Raw genomic sequence first — 23,293 nt, 5'->3', positions numbered from 1 at the left:
CCCCCTTGGGGGAAGAAGGTCCGCAAATTTTCAATTTTTCTTCGAATTTTTCCCTTTGGTCCCCCCTTGGGGGAAGTGGGTCCGCAAATTTCCAAATTTTTGAATTTTTCACTTTGGTCCCCCCTTGGGAGAAGAGGGTTCACAAATTTTCAATTTTTTTTTTAATTTCCCTTTGGTCCCCCATTGGGGGAAGAAGGTCCGCAAATTTCCGATTTTTTAATTTTTTCCTTTGGTCCCCCCTTGGGGGAAGAAGGTCCGCAAATTTTCAATTTTTCTTCGAATTTTTCCCTTTGGTCCCCCCTTGGGGGAAGTGGGTCCGCAAATTTCCAAATTTTTGAATTTTTCACTTTGGTCCCCCCTTGGGAGAAGAGGGTTCGCAAATTTTCAATTTTTTTTTAAATTTCCCTTTGGAAGAAGAAGAATAAGAAGAAGAAGAAGAAGAAGAAGAAGAAGAAGAAGAAGAAGAAGAAGAAGAAGAAGAAGAAGAAGAGGAATAAGAAGAAGAGGAAGAAGAAGAAGAGGAAGAATAAGAGGAAGAGGAAGAAGAAGAAGAAGAAGAAGAAGAAGAAGAAGAAGAAGAAGAAGAAGAAGAAGAAGAAGAAGAAGAAGAAGAAGAAGAAGAAGAAGAAGAAGAAGAAGAAGAAGAAGAAGAAGAAGAAGAAGAAGAAGAAGAAGAAGAAGAAGAAGAAGAAGAAGAAGAAGAAGAAGAAGAAGAAGAAGAAGAAGAAGAACGTTCTATCGGCCATCGGGAGCATTTTGATGGACGGACGTGAGGTGATCCAAAGGTGGAAGCAACACTTTGATGAGCACCTGGATGGTGGCGCAGGAACATTTAGTCAACAGCAAAAAAATACTATTGTAGCGGAACTCATCAAGACGAACCCGAATAGTTTGGTCGGAAAAAATAGTCCGGATTTGGGAAACCGAACAGCTAGGAGCGGATAGAAGCGGTCATACGCACAATCTACAAAAATATGACAAGTTGGAGTTTGAAAATTTCCGAGCGATCGAACCGCTTTAAAAATATCGCCTATAAAGTGCTATCCCAGATCATTTTCCGACATCTTTCACCTAAAGCGAATGAGTTTGTGTTGAGTTTCTAAGTCGGATTTATAAACGACCGCACAACAATGGACCAGATCTTCACCACGCGTCAAATCCTCCAAAAATGCCGTAAAAATCAGGTCTCAAAGCACCACCTGTTCATCGACTTCAAGATAGCCGGCGTACAATAGTATCGATAGCACAGAACTATGGAAAATAATGGACGAGAGCAGCTTAGACTGATCAACGCGATAATCCGGGCGATTTATCTAGTTCGTACGAATCTCGTCGGGGACTACGACAAGCATGTCTGCTGTTCAATATTGCCTTGGAAGATGTGTGCGACGAGCCAGGCGTGACAGCCGGGCAAGATTTTCACAGAATTCGGCAAATTTGTCTGTTTTGTGGACGAAATGGATATTATTACTAGAGCATTTGGAACGGCGGTAGAGCTGTATAACCCCCCTGAAATGTGAAGCAGCAAAGGTGGAACTGATGGTGAACGCCTCAAAAAAAAAGTACATGCTGGTTGGAGAAGCTACGAATAAAATGTCAAGCTTAGACAGCAGTGTTACGATAGACGGGGATACTTTCGAGGTGATGGAGAACTTCGTCTATCTCGGATCCTTATTACCGGCAAAAAAAACAACGTTGCCGTGAAATACGAAAGCGCATCATTAGTGGAAGTAAGGTTAACTATGACACAGTCAATGAGCTACGTGGACGTGAAGCCGCACATGTGCTCAAAATAATTATCACACGCAGGCGAGTGCACTTTGTCAGCACAAGGATGGGTGCCGAAGTGATTTTCCATTTGATTTTGCTGGAAGTTCGGCATTGGTGCCGAGAATTGGCGCTGGACTAGGTGCAGTAAACTCGTTAAAAATCAACTTTCCGACAAACAATCGTCACAACAATCACTGTTAACAGCGAGTTCACGCAATAAGGTATCTGATTCAGATGAAAGAAGTGGACAAAAACGGTCTTTCTTTGTGAATTTAGGTTACAAACAATTCTGTTTACCTGTGGTACCGGGAATGGAGTCAAAAACCCTAGCATCCGTAAGCTGGCAAAAGCTGGAAGGACACGATAAGCAGGGCATGTTGTGAGAATGCCGGATAACAGGATAACAACAAAAACTGCAAAACTCGTTTTCGTAAGAGTTTTGGACGTGAAAGAAGACCTTTAGGACAGCGTGTAAGGTAGGTGGATGAAAAGAGATCTGATGAGCGTTGACCATGAGCAAGGTAGCATACTGACTGTCTTATGGATCAAAAGGTCTGAGCCATCAAAAGAGATAGAGATTAATAGTCATAAACCGTGGAATGTAAAGTAAGCCAGCTGGAAACATTCGATGAATATTTTACATAAAACGATGAGCAACTTTTTAAATTTTTTTAGAGATACAAGATAAACTCGTCATCACCCAACCGTAGACAGGATCATGCTGGCACACATTTTCGAAATTTTAGGTTTGTTTATAGGTAGGGTTTAGCTTCCACTTGCCAGCAGGAGATTTTTTTTTTATCATTGTACAAATTGGTACGAAGGTTTTCAGAATTTAACACTTCAGAACGCGCGCCGTTGTAAAAAGTACAACACTACAAAAAAAACTTGCTCGCCGTACACAGCGCGAGCGCGGTGCAGGTTCAGCTGCTTGATGGCGCGCATCTTGAAAGGTTAATGATTTTTTTTTCACGAGTAGAGTTCACACACAGACAAACAGACGTCTCACTCTACTCTCTTTCCATCGCTTCACTTTTTAAAAGATAATTCAAATATTGTTTAGTTCGCAAATCGCTCGCTCACGGCGCTCGCATCGCTTTTGCTTCTGTTTGATGTTTGCTCACTACCGCCATCTACTCAGTGAGTTTGCGAAATGCAGCGTAATTAGCATTGGGCGATTATGCTTTCGTGATGATAATTTTAATCGCTTTTTGTTCCAAGTTTGTCTGTGGTTCAAAAACTAAATTGAAAAAAATCAGGGTCGCCTAATTTTTCGGAAAATGTCAATGGAAAACAAATATTTTCCAAAGACACCACACACTTTGAAAAATCATAACTCAAGAACGAAGCATCGTAGACACATTTTTTAGATGAAATCATAAACAAATTTTCTCAGCAATTGAAAAAAAAATACAAAATAAAAATTGTTTTCCACAAAGTTTTCTACAATTGAGGAAAATTGGAAGGAAAAGTCGGAAAAACTATTTAGGAGGTCCGGAAAAATTCTCAAAAAAAAATAATATTTTTGGAAGGAAATTACATAAGCTATATTGTAATCTGTGAAATTTTCAAGATGTGGTTTTTCTCCGTTCCTGAGCTATGATCAATTTCCAAACAATATTTTTGAAGGATGTTTTATAAGCTATGTTCTGTAAATTTTTTTAGATGTGTTTTTTTCTCAGGAACGTAGAGTAATGATCATTTTCGTACAAATTAATGATCAAGGCGGTCGAAAATCAACCAACATCTGGATAGTTTCCACAAAATGGCTATAACTCAGGAACGAAAAAAAAAACATATCTTGAAAATTTCACAGAATATAGTTTATGTAATTCCCTTTCAAAAATATTTGTTTTTGAGAATTTTCCGGACTTCCTAAATAATTAAAAAAAGACAATTACACCGTCTTCGACCAGAGCCGCACAGACTGAACATTACTAACATTAGACAATGGACACCACATATAGCACCCAGTGGCCCAGTGCAGAATTTTCCGTTTGACGAAAAGTTTTCCCCGACTGGAGCGGGAATCGAACTCACACTCCGAGGCTTACGAGTCACCTAAACGACTGACGCCGCAAACCGCTTGGCCACGAAGCCCACAATGTTTCCGACTTTTCCAACCAATTCACCTATGAAAAAAATCATTGAACTTGCGTATCAATTTTTACGATAGTATAAAAAATCACTAGCAGCAACTTAGCTATATGTAAATAACAAGCAGCTTGCCAATTCTGCATGTATTGCAGTAACGAATAGAGAGTGTTGGCTCAACCAGCATTCGAAAAACTCTGTCAGGGTATTCCATCTAATATAGGGTATTGGTTCCCTTATTAAGCATGTGGCTCCCATTTTCATCATACAGGGGATACTCAAAATAACTGGGACAGGTAAAATTTTCACTTTTAAAAAAATGTTCAACTCGCTGTAACTTTTCGAAAAGGGCATCGAATATTCTCAATTTTTTTACTGTAAGTTCATAAACTAGTTGTGTATCAGTGGTCAAAATTTGGAAAAGATCGAGCTATTCTACACGAAGTTAAAAATGTTCTAGAAAAAGGTATAATTATCCGATAGCCAACTTTGAGCTGTTATATCTCCGGATTCAATGAACCGAATGCAATGAAATTTTGATCATTTACGACTCATATAATGAACTTTGGAAAACAGTTGACTTAATTGGAAATTATCAATAAGAAAAAAAAGTTATAGCGATTTCATTTATTCTATATTTTTTTAGTAAATTTATCTATTTTTCATGTGCATCCCATTACTTTTTCAATTTAATGCCGGCTATTTGGTAGCTTTCCTTTGAAACATGATTATATTTAAGTCAATTAGAGGGAATTTAAATGAACTATAATTACTGTCTCGAATTTTGAAACGATGATGAAGTTTTGGATAAATTAGTATTATATCAGAAAAATAATCTATTCGTTATAATTTTCTTTCGTGTAAAGAATTTTAAGTTTAGTAAAAAGTTTTTGATAGCTCATTATATAAGTCATAAATGATCAAAATTTCATTGCATTCGGTTCATTGAATCCGGAGATATAACAGCTCAAAGTTGGCTATCGTATAATTATACCTTTTTCTAGAACCTTTATAATTTCGTGTAGAATAGCTCGATTTTTTCCAAATTTTGACCACTGATACACAACTAGTTGATGAACTTACAGTACAAATTTGAGAACATTTGATGCCCTTTTCGAAAAGTTACAGCGAGTTGAACATTTTTTGAAAAGTGAAAATTTTACCTGTCCCAGTTATTTTGAGTATCCCCTGTATGAAAAACATAGGATCGAAGCGCTGTTTGTTTTGTTTCTTATTTTTATTTTTTGTTAGAAATGAGCACGCATGAAAACAAAACGAACGGAATCAATCGGTGCCGTAATCGCTTGTTTTCGAATAGGATGAATTTGGGAGCGTGAAATAACTGATGGCACTCAGACACTACATCAGATTTGTTTTATTGATTTAAAATTACAAAGTGTTAGCTCACAGTACTATCTACTTGTTCGTATTCCATGATGACATTCTTTTCTACACTAGCGCACTAATTAATGTGTTGAATATTTTTTGTAGATATGGCTGAACATTCTTTCAAGCGCATTTTTTTTTCAAACGGGAGAACACTTGAATTTACCTTTTTTTATTTGTCGCCAATTAATATTACTACTGCAGAATCCTTTTGAATTTCCAAAACTAAGTTACTGTTTGTCACATATTTAATAACTTACTGAATGTCCCGTTCATGCATGCCAGTGTTATACATGGCTTACATGACGTGTAAATTGCTTCCTATCATCCATTTTGAACTTACCTGAAAGTCTTGAACACAATTTTACTTTTGGCTATTGTTTTGCTATTCACTGTTTCACTGCAATCCGATAATTAAACTTTGGATTTACTACAATAGTTCCTGCAGTTTCACTGTTGTTATCGTTTTAAACCGCGATTTTTTGCAATTGTAAACAAATAAAAAACTTCAAAATATTATTATCGTCGCAACCACTATACGTGTACCAAGACTGTTTTCGTGGGGGAAGGCTTCGATATCACCGACCGATAAGACATTTTCAGGACATGCGTGCTAGCGAGAGGACTTTTCCCCACCGCATCGAGCACGAGGTACCTGCGGCATCACACACACCCACAACCGTCGTTCCGGTGCTGTGTGGGGTCACATGGCATGGTTGGACGGACGGAATGCTATTATCGCACGATTGAGGTGGTGTCAGGTGGGGTCAGCTCGTGGGCGGCCAGCGAGGGTACAATGTGGCAATCAAGTCTGTCAGCGACGACGACGGTGTTTGTATGTATTTTTCAGTAATGTCATCGTGCGTGATATGATGTTCAACAAATGATTTTTCTTTCGAAGGCAACTTCAATCTGAATGACCAATTGGGATCAGAGGACATGATAACACGGGAGCTGTTCGCTGTTGGGTGGATTATTGGGTATATTTCCCATTCCTAATATGTGTGCTAGTTTTTTGCTGGCGCCTATTGATTTATTAATCATTCGAGGTCGAGTTCTCAAGTTAATTTGTAGGAGAATGTTCAATTGTGTTAAGTGCATAGGCTAGATTAGCCTGGCCAAGACGAGCAACATGGTGTCCAATTGGGATCGTTAGAGCTGTACTGACTCATCAAACCAAACGTTTTTAGGAATGACATTGATGGGCAGTCAGGTGTAAGTGGTTGTCATGTTCTAAGCATCGAAGGTCAAAACTGTTTTTTTTGCCATGATACTACATCCCTAAATGGGCTTCTGTAATTTAAAACATTTCATAACATAACACACCACAATGAGGTGGAGTCAGACCTTTACAGCATTCGTAGTAGAATAATTCATTCATTTATTTAGTATTACATCAAATTCAAGATAAAACTGAATCAACGATATTTCTCCATAATACATGGTTCGTGGCTGCCGTTCTCCATCCTCGGCCACGCCCGATGCTCGCCAAGTCACGCTCCACCTGATCCGCCCATCGTGCTCTCTGCGCTCCACGCCTTCTTGTGCCAACTGGATCTGTCGCGAACACCAACTTTGCAAGGTTGTTGTCCGGCATTCTTGCAACATGCCCTGTCCATCGTATCCTTCTGGCTTTGGTCACCTTCTAGATGCTGGGTTCGCCGTAAAATGCAGCGAGCTCGTGCACTGTAGTACCGCCATAGGCCAGAAATAATAAAAAAAAGATTTTTTAATTCATGAGTTTGTACAATTTCTATAAATCAATGATGATTCCAAGAATGCAGAAACTCCATTTTTATGTAAGTTTCTGTGGAGCGTGGATACTGTTATGCAATTTGACATTCTCAAAATATGTAAAAAAATACATATTTTTTGAGTTGTTGGCTTTTCAAATGGTTTTCAACACAGAGAATCAGAATAGATGTTTATCTTTCAAATTCAAAGCACCAAGAAGTGAGATGAGGTGGGTAAATATTGCAGCATAATCAATCGCGTTCGCTATGGTTTTGCGCGAAAACGAAAACAATAGATGCGCGGTGCTTAGCTTTGTGTTGTTTCTTGTTGTGAATGCATATGGTTTGGATCATTGGTTTGTTCTTTGTCGCGTTCAGTTCATTCATGTGTGAAATGGGCTTAAAGCTTCTGCTCCCTAATGGGGTGGAGACACGCGACAGAATTTCTTTTATTAGACATGTTTTCATACAGAAAAGTGGTCGGTTGTGCGCGAAAGTTAGTGTTTATTGATCCATTGTTAGATCACATCACCAACCATAGGTGACTCCTATACCTGACAATGTACCCTACCCTACTAAGGGGCCATGCACAAATTACGTCACGCTTTTAGGGGGGAGGGGGATTTTGCATAACGTGACGACCCATACAAAAAATGTTGAGGTCTCATCCAAAAAGTGTGACATAGGGGGGAGGGGGGGGGTCTGTTGGAAAAGGTCAATTTTTGCGTGACATAATTTGTGTATCACCCCTAACAAAAAATCCTTCCCAAGATAATCGTCTCTATAACAACGGTTGTCTTACTAACATTCCCTTCCCAGCGCCGTTATTGACATTACTTGTGAGTTCTCGAACTGTCCACATTGAGAATAGTAAGCTAGTTCCAAGCCCTATTAATTGGTTCCTTGTGCAATTTTGATTGCTCTGGTCAATCACGGAGTAGCAACTACGAATTGTGCGGTCATCTATGTTCATGCTCATACTCAAATTCAAAGCAATAAGTGGACTGGATGTTTTTGAACCAATTGGGATTAAGAAAAAGGCACATAATTTTACCTATTGAGTAGATACATAATAAAAATTCATGTATCATTTCAGATTGGTTTTATTTCGATCGTGTTGATTTTCTTCCCAGCTCATAAAAATCAGTAGTTTATCCATATTCCTACTTTTTTAGTTGATTTTCGTAACTTTTTCTGCTTATAAACATAACCACCATGAATTCGAAATGAACCGTGCAAGAGTCATGCTGATCGGTTCATCCAATTGTGAGTTTTGTTGCCTCAAAGGAACTTCAAACTCATTTTTATATATATTGATAGATGTATTAAAATAATTACAAAATTCTAAATGTATGAGCGTCCTTATGTAATTGTCTGGAATACGTACCTAAATGATTAAAATTTTTACAGGAGATATTGCAATGCTTTTTACAACACTTGAGGGAAATTTAATTTATAAACAAACTTTGTAAATGTTTTTTTAATTAAAAAAAAATACAGATATATGACTTGAGGTATGAGTAATTGCAATGGTTGCAAAACAACCATTCTCATTTGGCCTAGTCGAAACTTACATTTGTAATTGTCAAATTTGATAAGAAATTTTGCATTGTCGAAATTTCCTCAAAATACATCCAGTACCTAAAACTGTAATGCTGGAAGAAGAATGGGTAAACACGTTCTTTGAGTAATAATCAATTTATTAACGTTAAATCCTTGTATTTAAATTGATTTCATTGATACTACTGCAGGCGTCGAATATATTTGAATGTAGAGCGGTGCACTACCGATCAAAAGTTTGGGATCTATCTCCGCCAATTTGCGTCTTATTTCAAAACCCGAGGTTTCATTCAAATGATAATAAGTCAAAGAAACTTTGACATGATTTGAATTACATTTTTTTTTTAAATATTTGTATGTAAACTTAAGCATAAGTTGGCAAATTTTCTAAAAAATGAATATAAACTTACGGTGGAATTTAGACGTCTAAGAAATTATTATTTATTTTGTCACAATGAACAACTTTGCCGAACACGCAAAGTCTCTACGGCATAAAACTAAAAAGTTATATGGTGACGCCACCTATGAGTAGTAGGTTTTTGGCTTCGGAATCTCCCAAAAAAATCCATCGACCATGCTTTTGATGATCGTTTTGAATTCAAGTAGATGAAAAGCCTACAATCGGTGGCCCGCGCGAAAATTTCACAATCTGTAGACCTCGTGGCACGAAACAGCAGTCCGCCAAGTTATGGAAGTTTAAACAGAGCGATGGTTTTTTTTTAAAGTTATTTTAGGTATCAGGTCTGGTCGTCTGTGGTAATGCAACGAGTGATAGATATTCGTTTAGCCGAGGCCTAAATATTTCCAAAGAAGTGTCAGTAAAGCCATACATATGTTTTTATAATGGTTTGTTCATAGATAATTAATACAGTTTATTGAGTTGATGTTACATGACACTTAACCACCTCTTGGGTATCTGATCAACAGACTTAAATTTACACTGAAATAAAAACGAGAATGAAATGCAATTTCTGGAGCAGCATTTTAAAAGGGCAAGCAAACATTGGTTAAAAATGACTTCGCATGTCGCTGCTGTGTGCAATCAACTTATTCCACATAGACTGTAAAATATGGTAAGCATATGAAAAAATGTTGGAAGCTGTTCTGTCACGGTCGCCATGTAGTAATGTATAGAATATATAATATGGTTCGTGATATTTCACGGATTGGCAACTAAACAGGTTCGTAGGAAACAGGAGACACTTCATACCAGTTGAAGGGCCAGAAATTGTTTAAACCGAAATTTTAGCAACTTTTGTTTCAACACTTTGAAGTTTCTAATCGAATATTGGTGCTTACTAAGCAAATGTAAATTCTTGCAGAATATAGGAGTCTTGTCAGTATTTATTAAGAAATGAAATGGTATTCATGGGGCAGGATTCTACGCTGGATCCTGATAATGTTTCTATGTATTTTGTATCAGAGCTTGCTGAAATCTCACGAAAGTTACCCAATCTTCTTACTGAAATGTTTAACTCCATTTATTTTACAAAGTTAGCAAGAATTCTCAAAAGTTCTAAAAGCTTTCATATTGATATTATAAGATGCTTCATGGCAAGTGTATAAAAGATTAAACATTTCAATCAACCGAAATACACTGTGATAATATCGAATTAATTTGGTTTTTACATTTCACTTCAAAAAGGAAAATATTTGAAAATAATATTACTGCTCGGGCCAAATTCTATTATTTTTCTTCATTTGGGCCGCGGGCCGCTACCTTCAAGAGTAATTTAATTTTAGCTGACGCTCACCACGATGTCGTATTATACATATGCTCACCGTGCCTGCCATGGTAGTAATGACACTAATGCACGACAGGAGTTGAACATTCTGTCATCTGATATAAAAATTTCTCAACAACAAATTGTGCGATTAAAACGGTGATAACGGACGATAATTCTTTTGATTTATTCGAGCAACAAAGACGCGTCTGGTCGTTTGCGAACTACACTCAAATCTGTTTTTATTGACGTTTTGGAAAATGACATTTAGCAATTTAGAACTTATTTTGAAAAGGGCGAACAACAATCCTAGAACACATTATTTACCATCTTGAATTTTATTGTGAGTTTAAACACATTTAAGGCGAACATGTTTAGTAAATTTCAAGAGACAATTACATTTAGATATTTCAGAAAGATGGCCAGAAAGGATTTCTGTTAAATGTTCCAATAAGCTCGTAATTGTTGAAAAAAAGATAAGTTTAATCTAAAGTTTATGGTGCAATCCTCGAAGTATTTTTTTGAATATCTGAAAAAATCGGTTACAATTTATTGTGTATTTTCTAGAAAAATCTCTAGAGATTTTTATGAAACCCTTAGAGGAGCCTATTTTGGTTTCCTGAGAAAGAGTCATTAGAAGATTTTCTAAATGAATCAATGGAGGAATCAATAACAGAATTGGTAGGAAAAATATTAAGTGTAATACTAGTTTACAAAATAAAACGAAAGTCGTGAACTTCTGTCAACGACCAAAGTTTTTATTAGCATAATTTAGTGCTGATTTCGAAACCGTGCTTCAAAAAATTTGAAGTAGAACAGTTTTTTAAGTTTTAACGCAATATCGAGTTTTACATTTTTTTTTAAATATGGAATTTGATCAAATTCAAATATCTTGCGTTTTGTTCGACTAATTTTACCGAGTTCAAAAATGCTGTAAACTGGAGTAATTAGCGGCGCAGCCGATTTTTTTTTCCTTTTATACAAAAACGATCTAGTGTATCTCCGAGTATCGTGATAATTCGTGGGTTTGTATAGCGTATTTCCCACCCCACTGAACCGCGATTTTTCATAGGATCGTGTCGGTGTCTTCTGCGCACTTATTCAGCATCTTGTAATAATAAGTGCGCAGAAGATAGCATCACGATTCGATGCCAAATCGCAGTTTTATTCACGATCCCACACTTATACTAACTACGAAAACAGTGGAGTGGGCGCAATTGTTTATCGAAACTTATTAGACCTGTGTTTATTTATTTTGTTATTAGGGCGACCAATTTTATGATAGGGTGATCCAAAACATTAAGATTTTTCAAAACGAAAATAAAAAAAACATAAACTTTTGAACCCGTTGACCGATTTTAAACTTCTTTTTTTTGTTCGAAAGTTATTGAGTTCCAGTTTACAGGAAACATTTGCTAAAGGGGTCAAATGGAGCTTTTGTGAAAAAAATTGGCAAATATATTTGTTTTTTTTTTTTCAACGTTTTCATGGCCTCGGGACCAAAGTGGTACGCTGGTTTTATATTTTTATAACCTCTGCAAATTTGGCGTAACATATCAAAATATCAGAGATGCATGTTTTTTTTTAGTTTTTAAGATATATTTTTTTGGAATAAAAGTGTTATATATTTTAGTATTAGCTACTCTAAAATCGTCTGATCTTGTATTTCCCCATTAAACTTTGCATTGTATTGCATTTTTGAGTGATTCTTGGTGTTGCATGTATACATATACAGGGGATGGCCAAAATGTTTGAGATAGGCAACTTTTTTTCTCTTCCAAAAAAGTTCAACATGCTATAACTATTCATAGAGCGCATCAAAAAATCTCAAATTTTGACTGTTTGTCAACATATTATGTGTGCATCATTGGTACAAATTTGGGCTCGATTGATTGATCTTTCGCAAAGTTAGAACCGTTTGGGTAAAACACTATTTTTCAGACAACTCATTTTTGAGCTGTCATATCTCGGAAACCAGTGAACCGAATTCAATGAAATTTTGAACGTACACTAACAATATGTAAATGCTTCACTAACTATTAAAACAGTTTTTTTAAACGTTGAAAAAAGTTATCATAGTTTGACACTTTTTGGATTTTTCTCGAAAAAATGTAATTTTTTCGCATCAATGTTAATAAATTTTAGTGTTGATATCCAAAGATTTTTCACTTCTGTTCTCAAATTATCTCTAATCAGATATATTAGAGCCTATTTAGATTGAAGGAAGAACACATTTAATCATTTTTGAGTGGTATTGTAAATTTGACTTATTTTCCTCTATATGGGTAAAAATTTCAACCCGGTATAACTTAATTCATCGTGAGAAAATATTACATTTTATAACGTCGTATTAAGTATCTATATATTGTTGATAAACGTTTGAAAATTCATTCAATTCGGTTCACTGGTTTCCGAGATATGACAGCTCAAAAATGAGCTGTCTGAAAAATAGTGTTTCGCCCGAACGGTTCTAACTTTGCGAAAGATTAATCAATCGAGCCCAAATTTGTACCAATGACGTACATATAATAGGTTGACAAACATTCAAAATTTGAGATTTTTTGATGCACTCTATGAAAAGTTACAGCATGTTGAATTTTTTTGTGGGAGAAAAAAAGTTGCCTATCCCAAACATTTTGGCCATCCCCTGTACCTACAGTATTGGACAATAAAAATGCACCAAAGCCGTTTTCCCATACAAAATAGGCAACTTCAGATTGCCATATCTCAGTTATCTATCAACCGATTGTTTTCATTTTTCTGTGACGAACTACAAAACATTTCAATTCTCAAAAAATATTGAAAAAAATCGGTGATAACTATTGTTACAAAAGTTACAGATAGGTTGAATTTTGACAATAAAAATGCACCAAGACAAAAAGTTGTATAGCAGATACTCATGGAGGAATGCCTTCTAGAAAAACCTAATTTTATCCACCCATGGTGAACAGAACCTTATACACTCATTAAAATTATTCCTTCTTATTTATTGTGCCTTTTGGTCATTCAACAAAATATTGTGGATTTGGCACTAAATTGTTTCCGTTTGCATCATTCATTGTAAAAGAATTTATTTACAAGTAACTAGTATTTTTGTTATTTGCCTTACTGTATGATCTGAGCGTTCTACTATAGTGTTATGGCTTTAATTTGGTGCTGAATCGGTTGATTAATGGCTGAGAAATTTATTATGACACACTTTGCCAAAACTCTCAAAAAAATAAGTTGTCTATTCCCAATTACTACCCAATTTTGGCAATCTCAGAACCTTCCCTCCCCCTCCGTAGACTTTCGTCCACACAAAAATTTTAAATTTTGTATGAACCGTAGATTTTGGCCAGGTCCCCCCCTCCCCTCTCCGAGTCTACGTAGATTATGGACGGGCCATCGAAAGATAACTCTTTAACCAAATGTCCAATCGAAATAAAACTCAATCACGTTCTACTAGGGTATAGGGTAATTCGCCAATTGTTGAACGGTTAGTACCGGCATTTTGGTTTTCGTTTGTTTTTCCGTGCATAGTTCCACTTTAGTTGAAAAATATCCAGTGAACGTCTAGATCTACTTATCCCTTATACTGCCCATTGAATTTGTATTCCCTTAAATTCCATTTTCTAAGAGAAAACAGAACATTTGTATGGGAAGTCTGTAACCCAAATGTTGAACGCTTCCTTAAGCTAGCTCATCCTAATGTTGGACGGTTCTCGCCAATAGGGCACGTTCGGTGTAGTACTAGATTTGTAGTAATGAGCTGAATTTTAGTATGGTGAGAAGGTCAATTCTCCGTTTCTGCAATGAAATGGTGCAAAAAGCGTGGGTATTATGATTCCTTGTCTAATTTGATGCTGTTTGAGCAAAACTTCGAGCAACAGTGTTGTTGTTTTCTCCATTTCTTGCAACATAAACAACATAGTTATCCGAAGTTTGGCTCAAACAGCATCAAATTAGGCTAGGAATCATAATACCCACGCTTTTTGCACCATTTTATTACAGAAACGGAGAATTGACCTTCTCACCATACTAAAATTCAGCTCATTACTACAAATCTAGTACTTCACCGATCTGTCCTATTGTTGAACGGTTGAAGCTTTGTTCGTAATTGATGACGTATAACCCGACATCAACCTATCAATCACCTGTTTTTATTTTGGCCAACAAACCCAACATAGACACGACAGTTACCCGATGTGGGTCCAACAGTGGTCCAACATTTGATGAAAATTGACCCGACTTTACCCGACACCCGATATTTTTTCACCCTGGCGGATTTTTTCCGGGTTTTTTGTGTTTTGTGCCCAGCTAGTCAGAGCTACTGACAATTTATTTAAATGACAAAGAATCGCACATTTGAAGAGAGCTCTAGTGGACTGAAATCGGTTTATAGATGACTAGATGCAAATATGGCTGAAAAGATTTGATTAGAAGCGAAAACGACAGAAGAAAAGTACGTCTTTTAAAGCCCCGGAAACTCTTCTGGAAACCCATGGGACCCACTCAACCCCCAAGAACACTCATGGAACGACCCTGAAATCCCTTGAAAACCCTTGGATTGCTCCTGAGCCTCCTGGAACGCCTTGAAATACTCCTGGGACCCCCTAACACTCTTAATTCCTCTTGAACACCTCTGAAACGCCCTTGAAACCCATTGAAAACCACTGGAACCTTTCTAAAGCCCACTGGAACACCCCTAGAACATCCCTGGAACGCCTTTGAAACCCTACGAAATGTACGGTTAGGTAAACTGAAAAAAAAATCTAGCAGTCATGCTAACATCGTAGGTTATGCCAGTGTTCAACAATTGGATCATGAATCCATAATTATAGTGTGATAAGAAAAATATTTTTTTCAAATTAAATTGCAATGAAAATGTGATTTTAAACAATGTTAAGCTGTTAATGACATCCTTCCAGTTCTTGTAACTATGGTGTGCCTTTGATATTTGTGGTCGATTTGCCCGCAAAGCTTAGTTCGTAACAGCAATTTCTTAAAATTAATCTTAAGAATTGTGCAGTTTTCGTGTCATCAGCGGTACAAAATTTTCAATCAATTTTTTTGACGAAAAATATGTATAATTTTGTAACTTAATTAGAGCAATATCGTGACCCACATGTATATGCATCTACATCATACGTTTACGTTGGATGAAAATTACTTAAGTAAGATTTATAATAAAATATTCAGAAACTGTTCAACATTTGGGTAGTGTTCAACAATTAGCTAATTACCCCAGTAGCTTTCATTTGATGCTAAGAGAACTCAAATTGGTTGACTTAGAAACGTGTGTGGTTTTTTTTTGTAACGCACACATCCACACACACAGACACACATACAGACATTTGCTCAGTTCGTTGAACTGAGTTGATTGGTAGGGGAATGTGGGGTAATATGCAATTATTTAAACTTCCATCCTTTTCAATGATAAAAAGCCTCATTTAGGCTTTCAAAGTGGTAACAGCAACTAGACAATAGTTGCTCGATACTTCAGCAAAAACATTTACTGATTCGCAAAACGGAAGTGGTGCAAAAAGCCATCTGCCGTGGGGTAAGATGCCATTTGATAAAAAATTCAAAAATTACGTCCATCATTTTTCTGACATTTCAGACCCTCTCCCCCCCCTCTCTATCCCTTTTTTTCGTATACTCAATAAATGGAGTGTCAGACCCCTTACCCCCTAAACGATGGTCGTCATATTTCAATGACCCCTAACAACCATGCGCCTCCATGTGCGCCTCAATCTACGTGGAAACACATGGCTGGTAATAAAATCACCCGAAAACCTTAATTGCAAGCACGAAAAACCGGAAGTTGCCCATTTTCATTTGGGAATCAAAAGATTTTCCGTGGGTTTGGCGGCCTAGCTTCTAGAAGAATATTTAATGCAAACATATCTTGACACCATTCACCTACAGTAATGATCAAGTCCCATTCAGGAATGATTTTAAGAGTTGGGCCATTTTGCCCCATCTTGGCATTTTGGGCCCAGTTCCCCTATAAGAGACTCGGCCCTCGGAGTCGTTTTTAGGGGTACAAGAAGGGTAAAAAGGGAACATATCTTTCTTTGCTAAGATATCTAAATCGCTTTCTGGGAAATTGATAATTCCAGAATTGTGCTTCTTTTTTATGACTCGACGTTCGCATTGGAACTTGGCCTGCCTCTCTTCAACTTAGTGTTCTTAGAGCACTTCCACAATTATTAATTGAAGGGCTTTCTTTGCCTGCCATTGCATGAATTTGTACATTGTGTGGCAAGTACAATGATACACTATGCCCAGCGATCCATAGCCTTAACCACTAGGCTAACTGGAGACCCCAGAAAGTGTGACATACTTGAAAGCATCGTTCCGAGCAATGTTACTGTGATATGTGTCACTCTTCCCGAGCAAAGTCTGACAGCAAATTGAAAACAAATTTTGATGTTGTGATATTGCAAATTATGATAACTCAGGTTGTTGTCGTTTTGGTCGTTTCAACGGTTAAAACATCAAAAATTAGAGCAGAAAAATGTTCCCGTAACAGCAAGTTGAAAACAATTCCTGCTATCAGTGATAGCAAATTGATAACTGTTTTTGCTATCAGTACGAAAAAATGTAAAATTGTTAAATATAGGGGTTTTTTGATTGATATCAAATCCTAAATGCAATAAGATAACTACACTACTGGTATATTCCTGAAGTTATTATACAAGATTGTCTAGAAGTTATGAAATTACTTAAAAACTTATTATTTAAAATAGTTTGAAGTGACAGCAAAACGAAATCTAAGTTTGAAATCAAATTTAGTCAAGACCAACTGATATCAAAATGTGATATCAATTTGCTGTTGAATACAAATCGAGTTTTCGATTTGCTATCATTTTGTTCTCAGACTCTGCTCGGGTTACGTTCTGCGAAAATGAACAGATATACGAAATTTAATTTCTTTAAATTCCCAGATGCAACTCAGAGTCACAAAACTGTGATGAAAACATTTTGGTAAATGGTGCACCATAAAACCATCACCGAAATGGCTTGACAGGACTCTGGTTTTGCAGCAAAAACTGTAATGAAGGCATGGGAGCTTGGATTCTCAAACATGTTCCAAACAAACCACAAAAGATTGACCCTGTTTGTAAAATATGGAGAATATTTTAAGTGTATCATTTTTAAATACTTCCAAAAACTGAAAATCCCTTTGTGAAATCCGGTCAAATCGCTTGTTTAGTGCAAAATTGTGTCGATGTTCATTTTCCCAATCAGCTGTCAGAATGCAGTCACGACGACCACAACGACATGCGGGGACCACAGCTGACGTTACTTCGGTCCTCGGTATATGGTGGCTGACAAAAAGGCAACGTGCGTGTAGTAGGTACGTCTGTCTACATTCAGGGGGACCACCCTGTCTATCTCGTGTCGTGCTCGGGTTTGACCGACGACCGCGCGCGCCGGTACTGCGCCTGTCTTCTCCATCCCAACGGCGAAGACGACAACGATGGAGGTGTACAACGATTTTCTCGGTTACAACCGTGTAGTCTACGTTCAGGGCGCAGCAGTATTAGTCGAGATGAGAAACTGGGAACGGCGAATCCCCGTTTAGTTGTGCGGTTCTTCTGAGTAATTTCCTGTAAAAAAGGAGTTGTTACAACTCATCACTTTTTGTGGGTTAAAATTGCACTTGGTTTGTTGGTGATTATGGATTTTCTTTTCGATTACGATTACGACAGTGTTAGAAGCAATAGGCGTTAGCTAATTGAGTGTGGGGTTCGATAATTTGAATTCTGTGTCCCTTCCATGGAGGAAGCCTTTCCTGTAACCACTAGGTTTTCTTCTCTTAAAAACTTCCAAAGCGTTTATCATGTGTCCTTCAAACTGGAGAAGTGAAAAGGAGTTGGTGAAGTGTTGTGCAAATATTTGCCCGGATAAAAAGGTTATTTCGGTGTGAAAATGTATCCGCATTAGGAATGTACCACAGAGTGGAAAAATTAATTGAGTTCTGGTGGTCACACCACGAAAGTGAATAAAGTGCGAAAAAAGAAGAAAAGTAGCCGCCACTTGTGCAGAATAGATAAAAAACCCGGTGTGTTAAACGTGGAATGCGAAAATAGAAAACAGATAATAAGATTAGAAGTACACCAATAGCCCTAATGCGGTTATAAAACACAAAATCTCCTGATCCAGAAAGTCTGTAGTCGACGGTGGGAAGGTTACAACAAGCGACAAGGTCTCAACAACGTTCGCGTTCTCTTGCAAGGTACATGTCTACGGCCAATTTCTTCGCCAGTCTGCCACCTCGCCAGTTACTATGCGCCCACCACATTCGTTTGTGTGTTTGCTAATTAGTTTATTCTATGGATTTTATGTGACTAGGGCATTGCACGCATATTATATCCTTGGACAGGTTTACTGGAGCACGAGGCAAGTGGCTACTATGGAGCAGCTGCATACGAACAAATTCTAAAAGTTATGTATTTCATTCTTTCTCTTTGCGTCTCTTACAAAAAGGTTCACTATTAAAGGGGACCCCATATCGTGATTCACACAGCAATTGGAAAAATATATGGGTTGTCCATTTATTACGTAAAAGCTTCAGGGGACGAGGAAAGTAAGTTTAAGATTTGTGATGCATCATGTTTCATAAATAGTAAAATATGCAAACTTTCACAATAGGGTATTTGTTGCTATGCTTGATCACTAAAGAGAACATAAAAAAAATAAATAAAAATAAAATTAAAAAAATCGATCAAAGTAGGAAAAAAAAACATTTTCGAAAATTAAAGTCTAAGAAACATTTTTCTTTCTCAGCAATTTGCAAAGCAAGCAAAGCAAAGCAATGATAACCGTACACATCGTAGTTGCTACTCCGTGATTGATCAGAATAATCGAAGTTGCACAGAGAACCATTGAATGGTGCTTAGGACTAGCTACACATTCTCAATTCGAGAGTTCAATATTTGGCCACGTCCTTACGGTCATCGGGAGAGGGAATGAATGTTAGTTCGACAACCGATTTTACTAGAAACCGCGGAATCCACAGTATCCCCACAGTTGTCTCGGGAAGGAGTATTTGTTAGTGTGAATCTGGGAGTCACCTATGGTAGGTAATATGATTCACACCACTGGAAAAACGCGTCGCAACAACACTCACTCCCATAACAATGAACTCGCGACGCGACAAAGAATTCTTTAAACCATCCGTGCAAACATCTCGCTTTACCCGCGCAGAATAACGCGGTCGTCGACAAAATAAACTTTGGAAACTAACCCTACATACTTGTCACTTGTTTTTTCACGTAAATCACCTAACTTGGTTGCCTGAAAGTTGACTGCAGATGCTTGAAAACAATGTTGAATGTTCCGTACGCTGTAGTACCATAACGATAATATTAAGCTACTTACTTAGTCATACTTCCGATTACACCCGATTCTTTTTTTGCACGGGTCTGGTTTTTGCTCTAACTCAGTCAATTTTCAACCGATTCTCATGAAATTTTGTACACGGATAGTACTAATCGTGCCTAAATGTGTACACAAATTCATAAGAATCAGTTGAAAATTGACTGAATTATAGCAAAAACCAGACCAGTGCAAAAAAAGAATCGGGTGTACTGTAATTAAATTGAATTTATACTACGAGAACTGATTTTTTGATTTCAAAGTATTGGGGAGATATGAGCAAGCACCCTATTATTAACCCTTATGTGGCCGACAGGGTACCCGGGTACCCAGCGCCCATTTAAAAAGCACGATGTAGAAAAAAGCAAAAAGTTTGTCGGACACATAACGGTTAATTAAGCATTCATACCACTTGAATCAAAACTTAAATAACTTGATATGTGTCGTTGTTAGTTCTATACATTCAAATTTGAGCACACGGAAAATAAACGTTCATGCTTAGATAGCTATTTACGTATTATGTGTTCGAGCGAAAGTAGTCTAGTGTGGTGCTTGTGATCAGGCGTTGAGGTAATTTTACCAATTCTGTATTATTTTTCTGAATTATTGTGAGCTTGAATAATTTTCTTGTAACATTTTTATTGCTTCAATATAAAGTCAATATAAGAGCTGAGGATAAATTTGTAGATATTACTGCACTCTATGTCGTTTAAAAGGAGTTTCAGGAAACAGCATTGGCAAAATTACCTCAATTCCTTTTATAAAGAAAAAATCAGAATGATCTCATCCAATTACATCTCGCCAGATGATCGCACCCCCTCCTTGACTCCATCAATGGTTCTCTGCACCGAAGACAATAGACCGTTGGCTACCGAATGTGCATTAATTTTTTTTTACTTTCGGCTTCAGACAATGCAACCCGAGAGCATCATCGCAACTGCCACACGATCGCGTCACTTTTTTCTCTTTTCCTATCGTAAAATGCGGCCCGACCGAGCTCTCCATCGCAACTCCATTTTTCTTTCTCAGCATTTTTACTGATTTTCCAACTTTTATTAACGCTACCTTCAAGCGGTGGTATTTTATTTCATTTATTTTCATAATTCATCATTTTTATGTAGGGATATGGGATTTGCTGGAGCAAACCTGAGCCCGGATTCGGATTCAGCGACCCAAAATCCGCCGAAGACACATATGTTTACCTTTGAGACCGACCAATAGTTATTATGGGGGCTGTTCGGGCTCGTTCGGAAGTTAGCCATCAATGTTAACTTCTTTTCCCGATCAGCCTAGATAGCTGTGTAGTGTCGGTAGCGGTTGTCTCAATTGGCTAAGAATAACACTACGGACCGCCTGATCCAGTGGTAAGAGTCCACTAAACAGGTGACCCCTAATTCATGGTGTTATGCGGCTTTATGCTTACCGTGCCAAGGAATGAATGGTTAGGGGGGTCTAATAAAAACCTAACCACAAACGGAGCCTGTGGAGAATTAGGGCGTCCTCCACAGTATTACGCCCTTACTGCGCTAACCGGAGCAATAGTGCAGTGGACCTTGCGTTTCTCCGAGATAATCAGTTGCCCTTCTTAAGTCTCAAATTTGAGGCTAAATAAGGGCGGGATTATTCAAATGTTGTAAATTAGCTTACATTACTACCTATACGGTTTCGCTCAATGCGTTTTCGCCATTGGCGTTTTATCAATTGACACCGATTTGGTTTGTCGTTGATGTTTCCTTTTGGTGATGTGATTGTGAAGAGTGTAATCCAGTCTAGTTTGGGTAGTGGCTACGGCTAGGAAACCTCAGATCAATTTTCAGCGTAAAAAGCGTGCGTGGCCCAAGTGGCTCTATGTACTTCAAAAAGTTCATTTTCGTAGGGTAACTTCTGTATAGGTTACCTTGTGAACCCAGTTTTGCTTCTTTCATTATAAATGAAGTGTCGTGCCTCGAGCATGCTATATCTTAGAATAACGTTAATAGTATGTGTCAACCTTTCCTTATGGATGCCTTCAAGCAAGCTCTTGTATTCAGCATTTTTTCGTTGATATTTGGCAGTATTGCTATGATGATTACATCATCTGAAGTAGCTCAAACATTAATTTGAGATGCTTCAGTTTGATGGATTACTTAGGTAGTTCAATTCTTGGGTAACTTAACATAGAATTGCACCTAACCAATCTCTGCATGAGCAGAATTTGTCATGAGTTGACTGATTGACATGTGTCAGATGAGGAGTCTCCATTTGACCTTCTTTGCACTTTTGAGTGTTCCTTCGCAAAATTTGCGTATTCAGGCGTCCCTGCTCAACGAACTAGGAAACCTGTACTAAATGGTTGCGACCACATGTTGTGGATAACTCGCTTCCATTGCTACTCCAAGAGAGTTTCATTGTGGTTTTGTACCTACAACGCCCTCCATTGTGGTATACCATAACTATTGCTTTGAAAGAAGCTTGTCCTCTGCGGTCTGTGCGGACTGCAAGGGGTATTCCTGAATGGAACTCTGATCTGTTCAAGCTCAAAATATCTTCGGATAAATCATTCTTTTGTATAGCTACGAATCTTTAGCTTCCGCTTGAGAATTATAGCTATATAATCGACTTAGTGGGCCCTAAAAAGCTCTGCTTAATTCAAATCTTCAGGAGGAAATGGGGTTTTGTCCTATTTTTCTGCAGAGAGATTTGAGTATTTCAAACATGTTTTGAACTCTTGTAGTTTTCTATGGGGTATTTTCATGGCGTGAAATTACTCTGTAGTTTTATCCCGAAAGGATGCGTGCGTAGTATAAAGATGGAATGAGTTTCAGATTTATCTGGTTACCTCGTTCTTTCTGAAATGCTTGAAACGCATTGTCGATTATCACATCTGTGATGTTTGTCTGGCTGACATGCCTACTCATGTGAACTCACCAATTTGGGATGTCCGCAGTGACTCTTTTACACAAAGTTGTATATGTTTTCAAGAAAGTACTCGCTCAAACGTAGGTTTTGCGGTAATTTCTTGAATATTGAGGATGCTTTCGATGACGTGCCTTTCAATGTCATATTGAAAGTCGCATGACGTCACAAGCTACCTCCAATGAGCTATAGGCTCTCTTTACGCTTATGCGTTTTACAGTGTCCTTTTCAGGGCACTGAATAAACCCATTGTGGTATGGGCTAAGAGCTCTCATTGCGCTTATGCGTTCATTCCCTCTTCTAGGGTACCCCTTCCTATTTCATCACCTTTCCCTTTCCTAATCCCATTCCATCCCTTGTCCCATTCTCCCTCAGGTAAATGATGAAATAGGCTTATATGTATGGCGATGGCACAAATGTCCCACATGGAGGATAACGTGCCTCTGGAGCCGGCCTTCTGATACCTGATACCTGATCAAAGAAATTAACAAGAGGCGAATGAACCTAGGTAAAGCGTCTATAATAAAAAAGAAATTAAGAAAACCTTGTTAAAATTAAATTGAGACGGTGAGAAAATTCACTTATCCCTTTCGGGACGGTGAGCAAAAAAGTAGAATTTTCATAGAAATGGCTCAATTTTGGATCTCCAGAGCTCACAGACTTTTTTAACCTTAGTAAGGTCTTGGGGTCTTTTATGACCTTTTTCAAATTTCAATTCTCTGTAGTTTTTGTTTAACGAATCCTAGCACTCTGAAATTTTCT

At 37.6% G+C, this 23,293-nt stretch overlaps 2 protein-coding genes across 6 annotated transcripts in view; one reads left to right on the top strand and one right to left on the bottom strand.

The window, feature by feature from the left end:
• The window catches only part of LOC109406883 (uncharacterized), a 106,201-nt gene extending 100,433 nt beyond the window's left edge, over positions 1 to 5,768 (bottom strand). Inside the window, exon 1 of the mRNA XM_029863215.2 lies at positions 5,594 to 5,768. The gene's annotated coding sequence lies outside the window, so the exon portion shown is untranslated. The remainder of the gene's footprint in view (positions 1 to 5,593) is intronic.
• Positions 5,769 to 17,528: 11,760 nt separating this feature from the next.
• LOC109428138 (potassium voltage-gated channel protein eag) overlaps positions 17,529 to 23,293 on the top strand; it is a 140,289-nt gene continuing 134,524 nt past the window's right edge. For 2 of the 5 annotated variants that reach the window (XM_062858388.1, XM_062858386.1), the window contains exon 1: positions 17,533 to 18,494. The gene's annotated coding sequence lies outside the window, so the exon portion shown is untranslated. Of the gene's footprint in view, positions 18,495 to 18,610; positions 18,846 to 23,293 lie in introns of all 5 variants that reach the window. The other 3 variants (XM_062858387.1, XM_062858390.1, XM_062858389.1) reach the window with 3 other exon arrangements.

The sequence above is a fragment of the Aedes albopictus genome, chromosome 3, assembly GCF_035046485.1.
Source record: "Aedes albopictus strain Foshan chromosome 3, AalbF5, whole genome shotgun sequence".
Lineage (NCBI taxonomy): Eukaryota > Metazoa > Arthropoda > Insecta > Diptera > Culicidae > Aedes > Aedes albopictus.
The sequence above is the reverse complement of the archived record's forward strand: the minus strand, read 5'-3'. Positions and strand labels throughout refer to the sequence as shown.